This window comes from Arachis stenosperma, chromosome 2 (genome assembly GCF_014773155.1).
Source record: "Arachis stenosperma cultivar V10309 chromosome 2, arast.V10309.gnm1.PFL2, whole genome shotgun sequence".
NCBI classification, from domain to species: Eukaryota; Viridiplantae; Streptophyta; class Magnoliopsida; order Fabales; family Fabaceae; genus Arachis; species Arachis stenosperma.
This window is the reverse complement of record NC_080378.1, coordinates 85,770,261-85,782,792: the sequence shown is the minus strand read 5'-3', so window position 1 is coordinate 85,782,792 and position 12,532 is coordinate 85,770,261. Positions and strand designations below refer to the sequence as shown.

Genomic DNA, 12,532 nt, shown 5'->3' with positions numbered 1-12,532 from the left:
CGTTTAACGCCAGAAAATAGTCTCTGGTGGGCGTTTGGATGCCAGTTTGGGCCATCAAATCTCGGGCAAAGTATGAACTATTATACATTGCTGGAAAGCCCAAGATATTGAATTTCCAACGCAATTTTGAGCGCACCAATTGGGCTTCTGTAGCTTTATAAAATCCACTTCAAGTGCAGGAGGGTCAGATCCAACAGCATCTGTAGTCCTTTCTCAGCCTCTGAATCAGACTTTTGCTCAGGTCCCTCAATTTCAGCCAGAAAATACCTAAAATTATAGAAAAACACACAAACTCATAGTAAAGTCCAAAAATGTGATTTTTGCATAAAAACTAATAAAAATATGATAAAAAGTAACTAAAACATACTAAAAACTATGTAAAAACAATGCCAAAAAGCGTATAAATTATCCACTCATCAGAAAGCATAATATATCAATGCATATGGTTTATCTAATTTTACATGAGTGAGCACCCAAATTCCCAATATTTGTCAATAAGAGCAAAAATACATTCTCATCAACCATAGTTCCCATAATTCCCCACACTTAGTTGACACACAATCTCTATCTTAAGCTAACCAAAGATTCAAATAGGGTGATTAATTGTTTTTCCGCTTAAGGCTAGTGATGTGGTATTATAAAGAACAGTTGGGGTTTAAAAGGCTCAAAGTGACAAACAAAGGTAAATGAGATGGTAGGCTATTCGGGATAAGTGAGATAATGTCAAATGATGGCCTCAATCACATGTATGCATGAATATACACTAAACAATTGACATATAGAATGGAACAAATCAAAGATTGCAATCATAGAGAAGAAAATACACAAGAAGAAAAATTATGGTTAAATAATGTAACAATATAATTAAGCTCAAAATTCTCACAGGTTGTGTGTTCTTAGCTCTAAACTATGTTCCAAATTACAATCTTCAAACAAGTTTGATAAAAATTTTAATTTAAATTAGTGAAATATTATAAAATAGGGCCTTGAAGAGAAACTTATTAATTCAACCAAGCAGAACATACATGCAAGCAATTATTATCATGCAATATATCCTATCTGATAAAAGAAAAATAACATATTGGTGTTAAGAGAGAGAGATTACCTCCGAAAGTCAGGTACTGACCTCTCCACACTTAAGGCTTAGCACAGTCCTTCGTGCCATCAGTAAGGAGCAATGTGGGGCTGGGAGTGTCGTCTCTACCGGTCGGGTCGTCATGGCTTCCCGTGCGGCTAGGTGAGGGGGAGTCTGGGGTGTCCTTCTCTTCTGGAGGTGGGTGAGTACCAGCAATGAGCTCCTTCAGATAAGTGTATCGACGCTTGTTACGGCGCTCTATTTTCTCCATCTGCCAGTTTTGCCAATCTAACCTCTGAAGGATTTGAAGGAACATCTGAGTGGTGGATGGTGCCTGAGGTGTGGATGATGGTGGGGCCGAGGAAGAAGGAGTGTCTAAAGATGGGCCCGCATACCGGCTCGCAGAAGGTACTGGGGGTCTGATATACTTCCCATTCGGGACATACTGATCATCCCTTGGGATCATCGCTTTCGTATCCCTAGCCCGATAGGAGACACCCGTTGCAGATACCAAATCTGTAACCAGTGCGGGGAAGGGTAGGTTGCTTGCAATCTGTACGTATCCCATGGCCTGCCGAATGTGTCTTGGTAAGTTGAGGGGTTGCTCTGTAAGAATGCACCAGATGAGAACAGTCATGTCCGCAGTAAAGATGGACTCGTGAGTGCTCGCAAAGACATAGTGGGACATAATCTGTGCCCACACGTGAGCCTCCAAGGTAAGTACTTGAGCTGAGATGCTCTTAGGTCGAGTTCGATGTTATCCATAGATCCATAGATCCATGTACTACCAGGCTGTGCTATGACTCTAAGGACGTTATTCCAGTCAAACTAGTATGTCTGGCCCTTGAAAGAGGCTTCTTGATAGGAATTCCATCCCTCTGGGCTAGGTGGAAGATCCAATACTCTCTGTATGGCACCCTCAGAGACAGGAACTTGCTTTTGATGAATATAAACAGACTGCAGGGTAGGCGAGTGGAAGTTGGAGTAGAATTTGACTACCCAAGATAGATTGGCCTCCCGTGGCTGCCTCCTTAGGAATCCCCACTGTCTCCTTTCAATGCGGGGCTCCACAAAATCAACAAAGTTGGTGGGAATGATGAGTAGATACTCATTATTATAGTTTCTCTCAGCCAGGATGGGGCATCTACTCACAGTAACGGTTAGTGAACTGTGCAGAGTCCCTTGCAGGAAATGCCTTTTCTGCCTCATTGACTCTGATTGTCCTCTTCACCCGCTTCGTGGGTGGCTTTACGCTTGTAGTGGGTTGTGCTTTAGCCGTGACTCTTTTAGTACCTTTCCTTGCCGGTGTCTTGTCAGTGGCCTTCTCTTTTCCTTTCTTGGTACCCATCCTAAGGAAGAAAGAAAGAGGAAGAACGTTAAATACAGATAGCTAGAAACTCGAAGGAAGAAAGTCCAAGTGATAATAAATGCCAAACAAAAAGATAACAGCTTAAATACATGGTAGCTACAACATGTAAATAAGACATCAATTAAGTTCATGAAGGCATATCATAACAACTAGATACATCGCACTACAAGAAAAAGCAATATTTGTAATAAAAAAATTGTTACAAAAAATCGAAATTTTGAACGAAAAGGATTTTGTAACAAAAAAGGTGTCACTGCAGTATGTCCCATTACAAAAAGTTTTTGTAACAAAAAATGAAACTGTTACAATTCAAAGTAATATTTTGTAACAATTTTTTCTGATACAAAAAACCAAAAGTCGTTACAAAGGTGATAACAAATTCTGATCTTCAAAATATTTTTTGTGACAATATATTTTTTCCTATCATAAAATTTTGTTACAAATTGTAACTTGATTTTGTAACATTTTTTTTCTTTAGGTACAAAACACTATTTATTTTGTAATAATTTTTTTTAATACAAATTACACGCATAATTTGCCAAATTATATTATTTTTTTAATTAATTAATATATTAACTAATTACTCAACAAGTCAACATTTATATAATATATAATAACATAGATAGTTCAAATATCTTTTATTTAACTAAAATTGCTTTATAAATCTTCAACCTATAAATTTTAAAGTACAAACTAACAAGGAATTATAAATCTCCAAAATATAAACTACAAATTACAAACTCCATCATGTTCATACATCTCCTTTTTCATGGAGAAGCTTCTAATAAGTGACACATATCTGAAAAGACGACCAACCAAAAACACTAGCTTAAGAAACAAGATTTGTTTTTCCTTTAAAAATACACAGGAAAAACAAAAAACTATACTCGTATTATTCAATAAAAAACTATAACCTTGGTAATTGTAGAACAAACCTCTCAACATCTCTAATATATAAAATGATGGGTGCAGTTTCTGAGATAGAAACCAAGACATTCACAAAGAAAACCAAAATTAAAAACAATGAAAACCAAAATTAAAAACAACACATAACACTATCTTCATCCAAGTGAAAATTAAAATAGAAGTTAAAATGAACTAATTATTTGATAATTTATTCTCAAAATTTAAAATCAACTAATCAAGAATACAAATTATCAAGAATTGATAATTCAATATATAAAATGTGGGCTAGTTAATCATCGTTCAATCACAAATATATAAAATGTGGGCTAATTAATCTACAACAATCTACTTTTAAGTCTCAAACATAAGCATTAGATGCAGTAGACCACATAATATAACACCATTAGTACAGCTACAACAACAAAAAGTATCACATTTCACTTACTTTTGTGATCGTTCATCTCAAAGGAAATCATTTTACTAACAACTCTTATGTCCTTGCGTTATCTGAAACACATGATAAAGTAACCAAACTAGGTTAGTAGAAGTAACCAAACTAGGTTAATAGAAGCATGTGGATTATTTATCTACAGAAAATGTAATTCTAAGATAACATTGTAACATCACCATCTAGAAAAATGATAATCCAGCAAAGAAAAAGATCCTAGAAAAAAAATTTCTTTATTTATTTATTTTCCATGTCCAACAAGAGTAATCTATTCCACATTCATTCAGAGAACTATAATAAAGGAAACTATTCCTAAGAGGTACAATCGAAAGTATACACCAACCTTCTATCAGTGGTGTCTAATATTTTGAGAATAACCATTCAAAATCCAAATCCAAAACCAAGAGGCTGAAAAGCCACTCTTGACCAAAAATCCATATGCATCCGTAAACCATCACATTGTGTCAAGCTTTTAAATAATAATACTGAAGAACATATTGATGTAAGAGACCATTCCAAGAAAAAAATGAAATTGTAGTATCTCAAAGAGACTTTTGAATCAAACTTGTAATATGAGAAGCGGCAATGAGCCCCATGGAGAATTTAAGACCAGTCCATAGAGAAAGCATACAAGGCAGACCAAAAAATTTAAACTTTATGTGGAATTTGAAGTGAAATTCTGAAGAGAATGACCAAGTACCAAGCTTTACCTTGAATGAGCAGAATCTTTAAAATCAGTGAGCAGAATCAAACAAAAGCACAAGCATCAAGCTTTACCTTCAGTGACCACAAGCACAAAAGAGGAGGCAACCTTTAGCAGCAATTTAGTATATTTCCCAAATTCACTCAATCAAATCAATATCCAAATGAATACAATACAATTAAACAAAATTCACATATTCATCCATATGAAATAAGTAACAAACAACTTGAGTGCACAATCTAAATTCATCATCATCATTGCACAAACTAAATTCACATAACAACAGTTGTTCACAATTCGATTCAGAAAAGAAGAAAATCATTATCATCAAATCACAGATTCACAAAATTTCAAACAACATTCATGATCATTCAACAAACAATTCACAAAAATTTATTTCAAACACATTCAAAACAGCAAAATCTTTCTAGACCTAATTCCTCTACAAACTATGTTCAGCCTACCTAACAACCTAGAATCCACTACAACATGCATATCTAACTAAGTCTAACTAAGAAAAATTAACATAATTAAATGAACTTAACAGAATTGAAAAAGCTTTCTATTAAACTAAAAATCACAATTTTTCGATTACTCTTTCTTTGAGAATAGAAGGAAGTTCGTGACTGCTTTGTAGTGTTTGTAAAAAAATAGAAAATAGCAACAGCAGAAAATATTCAGAATTCCATATAAAATTCAAATTAAATCCATCCACTTTCAAAATTAGTATGGTTAAATTTAACTTATCCAAGTTTTTTTCTCAGATTTTATAATTTAACTTCGAAAAATCGTAACTAATTCTCTAGTTAATACGAAACCTTTTAAATATGAATCTTAGCAACCATACGGCAGCTCCAGCATTGGCTCTCGGTAGTAGAAGGTTGGCGGCACATTCTCTAGTGGCAATCGACAACGGCAGTAGCTTCAAAAGGGACGGAATCCCAAACCCTAATAATCAGAATGAAAACTAGGAGCAAGAACAGAACAAAAACCAAAAGCAAAACAGAACTGAAACTAAGAGAAAGAATGCTTGCCTCGATTCATCTTCACAATGGTGGCAAGCTCCCACGGCGGCGGCGAGGAGAACACCCACCAATGCGTCCTTCGACTCCCCTCTCTCTTGGCCAGTCGCGGATTTTCCCTTCTCTCTCCCCCCTCTGCGTACGACGGCGATGGCTACGACGATGGTGACGAGCCCTAGCAATGACAGCGATGAAGCACGACGGCGACAATCTTAGGCGACGACGATAGAGATGGCTTCGTGCAGCTCCAATGGTGACGACAGCTCTGGGCAACAACCTTGTTCGCGAGCTCTCCCTCTCACCCACACAACAGCAGTGGCAGCGACGGTGGCACCCTTCCCGGCGCCATCCCTTCCCCCTCTTCTCCTTCCTCTTCTTCTCTAATTCCCCCCTTTTCCCTTATGTCTTTCCCCTGTTTCCCGTTTCCTTTCTTTTCCCTTTCTGAAGGCTTAAGGAAAGGGTAATAGATTTTGGAATCTAAATAAAATTAGGATTTTATTTGGTAATTCTAGAGTTAAGGTAAAATATATACAAGTAATATAATAATTATATAAAATATTTGAAATAAAATGATAATTTAGGGTTTAAATATAATATTGTAAAAATTAATTTTGGAACACATAATTTTATTAATTTATCAATAAATTTAAATAATTATTTTTAATTTAAATTATAAAATAAATATTCTAGTCATTTTATAAAATACATGTTAAACATGAAATATCTATTGTCTAAATTAAATTATATGACATTTTATTATTTTTCTATTACTAGAACTTTAATTTCAATTTGTATAACATAATTAATTATAATAAAATTGTACATATTCTTTTTTATTTCCATCTATGAAATAAATAATGTCTAAAATAAAATTTAAAATTTAGAAAATTCAAATTCACTTTGTTAATCTTAAAAATCTGATTATTAATAAAAATTATATATTAATTTTTTAAAAGAATATAAAATAATATTTACCATTTTTAAAAATTAATGAATACAAATAGTATGTAAAAAATTTTATTTTTTAAACAAAATAAAATTATTTTTTAAAAAATATATATACAATTTTTTTTTTACTCTTAAAGTATTTAACAATTTGAAAAAAAATTGTTATAAAATATACTTATATTTTGTGACAAACAATTAACTTGTTACAAGTAATATTAAATTTGTGATAAATTAATTTTTTGTTACAAAATAATTTGAGTTTTTTGAAACAAAAAGATATTTTATTATAAAACAATTGGAGTTTTTGAAACAAAATATTTTGTTACAAAATATTTCAAATTTTTGCAACTTCTTTTTTTTTTTGTTACAAAATATTATAATATTTTGTAACAAAACACCATCTCGTTACAAAAACTAACATAATTTGTAACAAAAAAACCAGATTATTACAAAATATTATCATGTTTTGTAACAACTTGTAATGTTGTTACAAAACATTATTCTTAACAATCACCAATTATTATTACAAAAAATTATTTTTTTGTAACAATTTTAAATTTGATACAAAATTTTTGTTACAAATGTTTCATTTTCTTGTAGTGTACAAGAGGGTTTAAAGCATGCAAGTAATAGGCATGAGAAGCATAGCTCAAGCATCGAACTCAACAATAAGTATTACATGTAACAAAATAATGAGCATTTGAATGTTGACAATTAATGACTAATATACTCAACCTACATAGAATTCAAAGGTTGTGAAAAAGAGGCATTAAAGTGTAAGAATAAAATAAAAGAGAAATCACAATGCCATAAGAGCTTTTTCACAAACACTTGGTATGCACTTTTAAAAGTTGAAAGTAAGGTAATTAATCCAAGCATGTATGAGACCTAGAATAAAATTTCAATTGTCAAATCACTCCTCGTAATATCCAAAAGCAAATACATAACAAAGCAATCACCCAAATAAATCTCTAACACCAACATAAGAATGCAAACATAGGGAGTAGAAGAGGGAAAGAAAAAGAACCTTAAGAAGAGGAAGATGAAAATAGGGAAGTAATTGAGAGTGAAGGTAATAGAAGAGTAGTAAGGATGAAGGAAGAAGAAATCAAGAAAGAGAGAAGAAGAAGAATAATGAAGAAGAGAGTAAGAAGGAGAAGAAGAAAGAATTAGGATTTGAAAAGAAAAGGAGAGAAAAAGGGTTTGAAAGAAAGTAGAACAGGGTGAGCTTAAAGGTGAGGGATGCGTCACCCACGCGTATGCGTGGGTGAGCTTAAAGGTGAGGGACGCGTAAGCGTCAGTCACACGTATGCGTGACTAGGATCCGTGCCAAACGCGCGAATCCATCTACACTTTCGCACAACTCTCTGTTCAATTGCCCATTTACGCCATTTTGGACATACACGTATACGCATATGTCACGCGTGCGCGTGACCACTGGTCATTCTAGACGCACAATTCCAGCGCCATGGCATCATAACTCTCTGTCAAAAACACTATTTTTCGCCGATTTACATACCACGCGTATGCGTCACTGACGCTTACGCATGGATTGGCAAAATCGCAGGGGACACGTATGCGTCAGTGCACGCGTATGCGTGGGTAGCATGTGCGTCAAGCACTCCTTCTGCACGTCTCCAGCCATCTCTCTGTAACTTTTTATAAAATTTGATCCTCCAAGGGATGCGTGCGCATCATAGACGCGTAAGCGTCGAAGACTCTCTATTTTTTTATATGTATATATATATATATATATATATATATATATATATATATATATATATATATATATATATATATATGCAGAAGTAAATATGCAGAACTGAGAAATAATAGTAGTATGAATGAAATGAAACTAATATAAAAGGTAAGATCATACCATAGTGGGTTGCCTCCCACCTAGCACTTTTCTTTAACGTCTTTAAGTTGGACGGTCCATGAGCTCAGTTCTCTTCTTGTGCTGGTGATGAGCGGATAATTTGTACGCTTTTTGGCATTGTTTTTAGTATGTTTTTAGTATGATCTAGTTAGTTTTTAGTATATTTTTATTAGTTTTTAGTTAAAATTCACTTTTCTGGACTTTACTATGAGTTTGTGTGTTTTTCTGTGATTTCAGGTATTTTCTGGCTGAAATTGAGGGACCTGAGCAAAAATCTGATTCAGAGACTGAAAAGGACTGCAGATGCTGTTGGATTCTGACCTCCCTGCACTCGAAGTGGATTTTCTGGAGCTACAGAAGCCCAATTGGCGCGCTTTTAACGACATTGGAAAGTAGACATCCTGGGCTTTCCAGCAATATATGATAGTCCATACTTTGCCCAAGATTTGATGGCCCAAACCGGCGTTCAAAGTCACCTTCAGATTTCCCAGCATTAAACGCCGGAACTGGCACCAAAATGGGAGTTAAACGCCCAAACTGGCACAAAAGCTGGCATTTAACTCCAAGAAGAGTCTCTACACGAAAAATGCTTCATTGCTCAGCCCAAGCACACACCAAGTGGGCCCGGAAGTGGATTTTTATGTCATGTACTCATCTTTGTAATTCTTAAGCTACTAGTTCTCTATAAGTAGGACCTTTTACTATTGTATTTTTGATCTTTGGATCTGAGATCATCTTGAGATCTTTGAATCTTTTGATCATTGGGAGGCTGGCCTCATGGCCATGCCTAGACCTTGTTCTTATGTATTTTCAACGGTGGAGTTTCTACACACCATAGATTAAGGTGTGGAGCTCTGCTGTACCTCGAGTATTAATGCAATTACTATTGTTCTTCTATTCAATCCTGCTTGTTTTTGTTCTAAGATATCACTTGTTCTTCAACTTGATGAATGTGATGATCCGTGACACTCATCATCATTCTCACCTATGAACGTGTGACTGACAACCACCTCCGTTCTACCTTCGATTGGGTGAATATCTCTTGGATTCCTGATACACGATGCATGGTTGATCGCCTGACAACCGAGCGCTCGCCTGACAACCGAGCCAGCCATTCCGTGAGATCAGAGTCTTCGTGGTATAGGCAAGAACTGATGGCGGCATTCAAGAGAATCCGGAAGGTCTAACCTTGTCTGTGGTATTCTGAGTAGGATTCAATGATTGAATGACTGTGACGTGCTTCAAACTCCTGAGGGCGGGGCGTTAGTGACAGACGCAAAAGAATCACTGGATTCTATTCCGACCTGATTGAGAACCGACAGATGGATAGCCGTGCCGTGACAGGGTGCGTTGAACATTTCCACTGAGAGGATGGGAGGTAGCCACTGACAACGGTGAAACCCTTGCATAAGCTTGCCATGGAAAGGAGTAAGAAGGATTGGATGAAGACAGTAGGAAAGCAGAGAGACGGAAGGGACCAAGCATCTCCATTCGCTTATCTGAAGCTCTCACCAATGATATACATAAGTATCTCTATCTTTATCTTTATGTTTTATTCATCACCTATACCCATTTGAGTCTGCCTGACTAAGATTTACAAGGTGACCATAGCTTGCTTCATACCAACAATCTCCGTGGGATCGACCCTTACTCGCGTAAGGTTTATTACTTGGACGACCCAGTGCACTTGCTGGTTAGTTGTGCGAAGTTGTAGTGATCACAATTTCGCCCACCAAGTTTTTGGCGCCGTTGCCGGGGATTGTTTCGAGTATGGACAACTGACGGTTCATCTTGTTGCTTAGATTAGGTATTTTTCAGAGTTCTTAAGAATGAATTCTAGTGTTTCAAGGTGATGTTCTTATCATCACCAAAGCTGATTGATTCTTATCAATTTAGCTCTTGAATGCAATGTCCTGCTGAAGCTTGGCTAGCCATGTCTAATTTCTTTAGACTAAAGCTTTAGACTAACATTGCATGATTCCTGGAATTCTCATAAAGAATTTTGATACCTTTATTTTCTTTTCCACTTAATTTTCGAAAAATCCAAAAAAATTTTTACAAAATCATAAAAAAAAATATTGCATGTTTCTTGTTGAGTCTAGTGTCTCATTTTAAGTTTGGTGTCAATTGCATGTTTCTGTTCTTCTTGCATTTTTCGAATTCATGCATGTGTCTTCATTAATCTTCAAGATGTTCTTGATGACTTCCTTGCTCTGATCTTTGAATTCTCTTGACTTGAGTGTTTTGTTGTTTCTCATGTGCATTCTCTTGTTGTTAGTGTCCGTAGTATACAAACTTCTAAGTTTGGTGTCTTGCATGCATTGTTATTTGATTTTAGTTGCATTTTGATTATTCCTCATTATTAAAATTCCAAAAATATTTTTAATTTATGTCTTTTCAAGTCAATAATACAGAGAATTGAAGATTCAGAACATACAGCAGAGGAATTATACAGAAAAAGCTGGGCGTTCAAAACGCCCGTGAGGAAGGCAAACTGGCGTTTAAACGCCAGCCAGAGTGCCTGGCTGGGCGTTTAACGCCCAAAAAGGTAGTGCATTGGGCGTTAAATGCCAGAATGTGCACCATTCTGGGCGTTTAACGCCAGGATGGCACAAGAGGGAAGATTCTGTTTTTAATTCAGATTTTTTTCAAGTTTTCAAAGTTTTTCAAAATCAAATCTTTTTCAAATCATATCTTTTCAATCAAACCTTTTTCAAAATCAATTTCTTTCCTTTTTCAAAGATACTTGCTAACAACTAATGATTTGATTGAACAATTCAAGTATGTTGCCTTTTCTGTTGAGAAAGGTTTAATGTTTGAATCATATCTTTTCTTGTTAGGCAAGTCATTAATTTTTAAAATCAAATCTCTTTAAAATTGTTTTTCAAATCATATCTTTTTCAAAATAGTTTTCAATCATATCTTTTTTTTATTTCTAATTTCAAAATCTTTTTTCAAGAATCACTTGATTCCCTTCCCACTTTTAGTTTTCGAAAATTATCAATCAACTTTTTCAAAATCTTTTTAATTAATTTTCGAAAAACTCTTCTTCTCTTCTTACATCCTTCTATTTATGGAGTACCACTCCTCCTCAATGCACAATTCGAACTCTATCTGACTAAGTTCGAATTCTTCTACCTTTTCCTTCTAATTTTCTTCTTCTCTGACACCTCAAGGAATCTCTATACTGTGACATAGAGGATTCCATATTTTCTTGTTCTCTTCTCTTTCATATGAGCAGGAACAAAGACAAAGGCATTCTTGTTGAAGCTGACCCTGAACCTGAAAGGACCTTGAAGCGAAAGCTAAGAGAAGCTAAGGCACAACTCTCTGTAGAGGACCTAACAGAAATCTTCAAAGAAGAAGACATGGCAGCCGAAAACAACAACAATGCAAACAATGCAAGGAAGGTGCTGGGTGACTTTACTGCACCTACTCCCGACTTCTATGGGAGAAGCATCTCTATCCCTGCTATTGGAGCAAATAACTTTGAGCTTAAGCCTCAATTAGTTTCTCTAATGCAATAGAATTGCAAGTTCCATGGACTTCCATTGGAAGATCCTCATCAGTTCTTAGCTGAATTCTTGCAAATCTGTGACACTGTCAAGACTAATGAGGTTGACCCTGAGGTCTACAGACTTATGCTATTCCCTTTTGCTGTAAGAGACAGAGCTAGGACATGGTTGGACTCACAACCTAAAGAAAGCCTGGACTCATGGGAAAAGCTAGTCATTGCCTTCTTGGCAAAGATCTTTCCACCTCAAAAATTGAGTAAGCTTAGAGTGGAAGTCCAAACCTTCAGACAGAAGGATGGAGAATCCCTCTATGAAGCTTGGGAAAGATACAAATAATTGATCAGAAAATGTCCTTCTGACATGCTTTCTGGATGGAGCATCATAGGTATTTTTTATGATGGTCTCTCTGAACTATCCAAGATGTCTTTGGATAGCTCTGCTGGAGGATCTCTTCATCTGAAGAAGACGCCTACAGAAGCTCAAGAGCTAATTAAAATGGTTCCAAATAACCAATTCATGTACACTTCTGAAAGGAATCCTGTGAACAATGGGACTAATCAGAAGAAAGGAGTTCTTGAGATTGATACTCTGAATGCCATAGTGGCTCAGAATAAAATATTGACTCAACAAGTCAATTTGATTTCTCAAAGTCTGTCTGGAATGCAAA

At 35.4% G+C, this 12,532-nt stretch overlaps 1 non-coding gene across 1 annotated transcript; it reads right to left on the bottom strand.

The window, feature by feature from the left end:
- Nucleotides 1-12,123: 12,123 nt before the first annotated feature.
- Nucleotides 12,124-12,231, bottom strand: LOC130964714 (small nucleolar RNA R71). Its single transcript, XR_009080791.1, has one exon. It is a non-coding gene; the product is annotated as a small nucleolar RNA R71 (small nucleolar RNA).
- Between the last annotated feature and the right edge of the window lie 301 nt (nucleotides 12,232-12,532).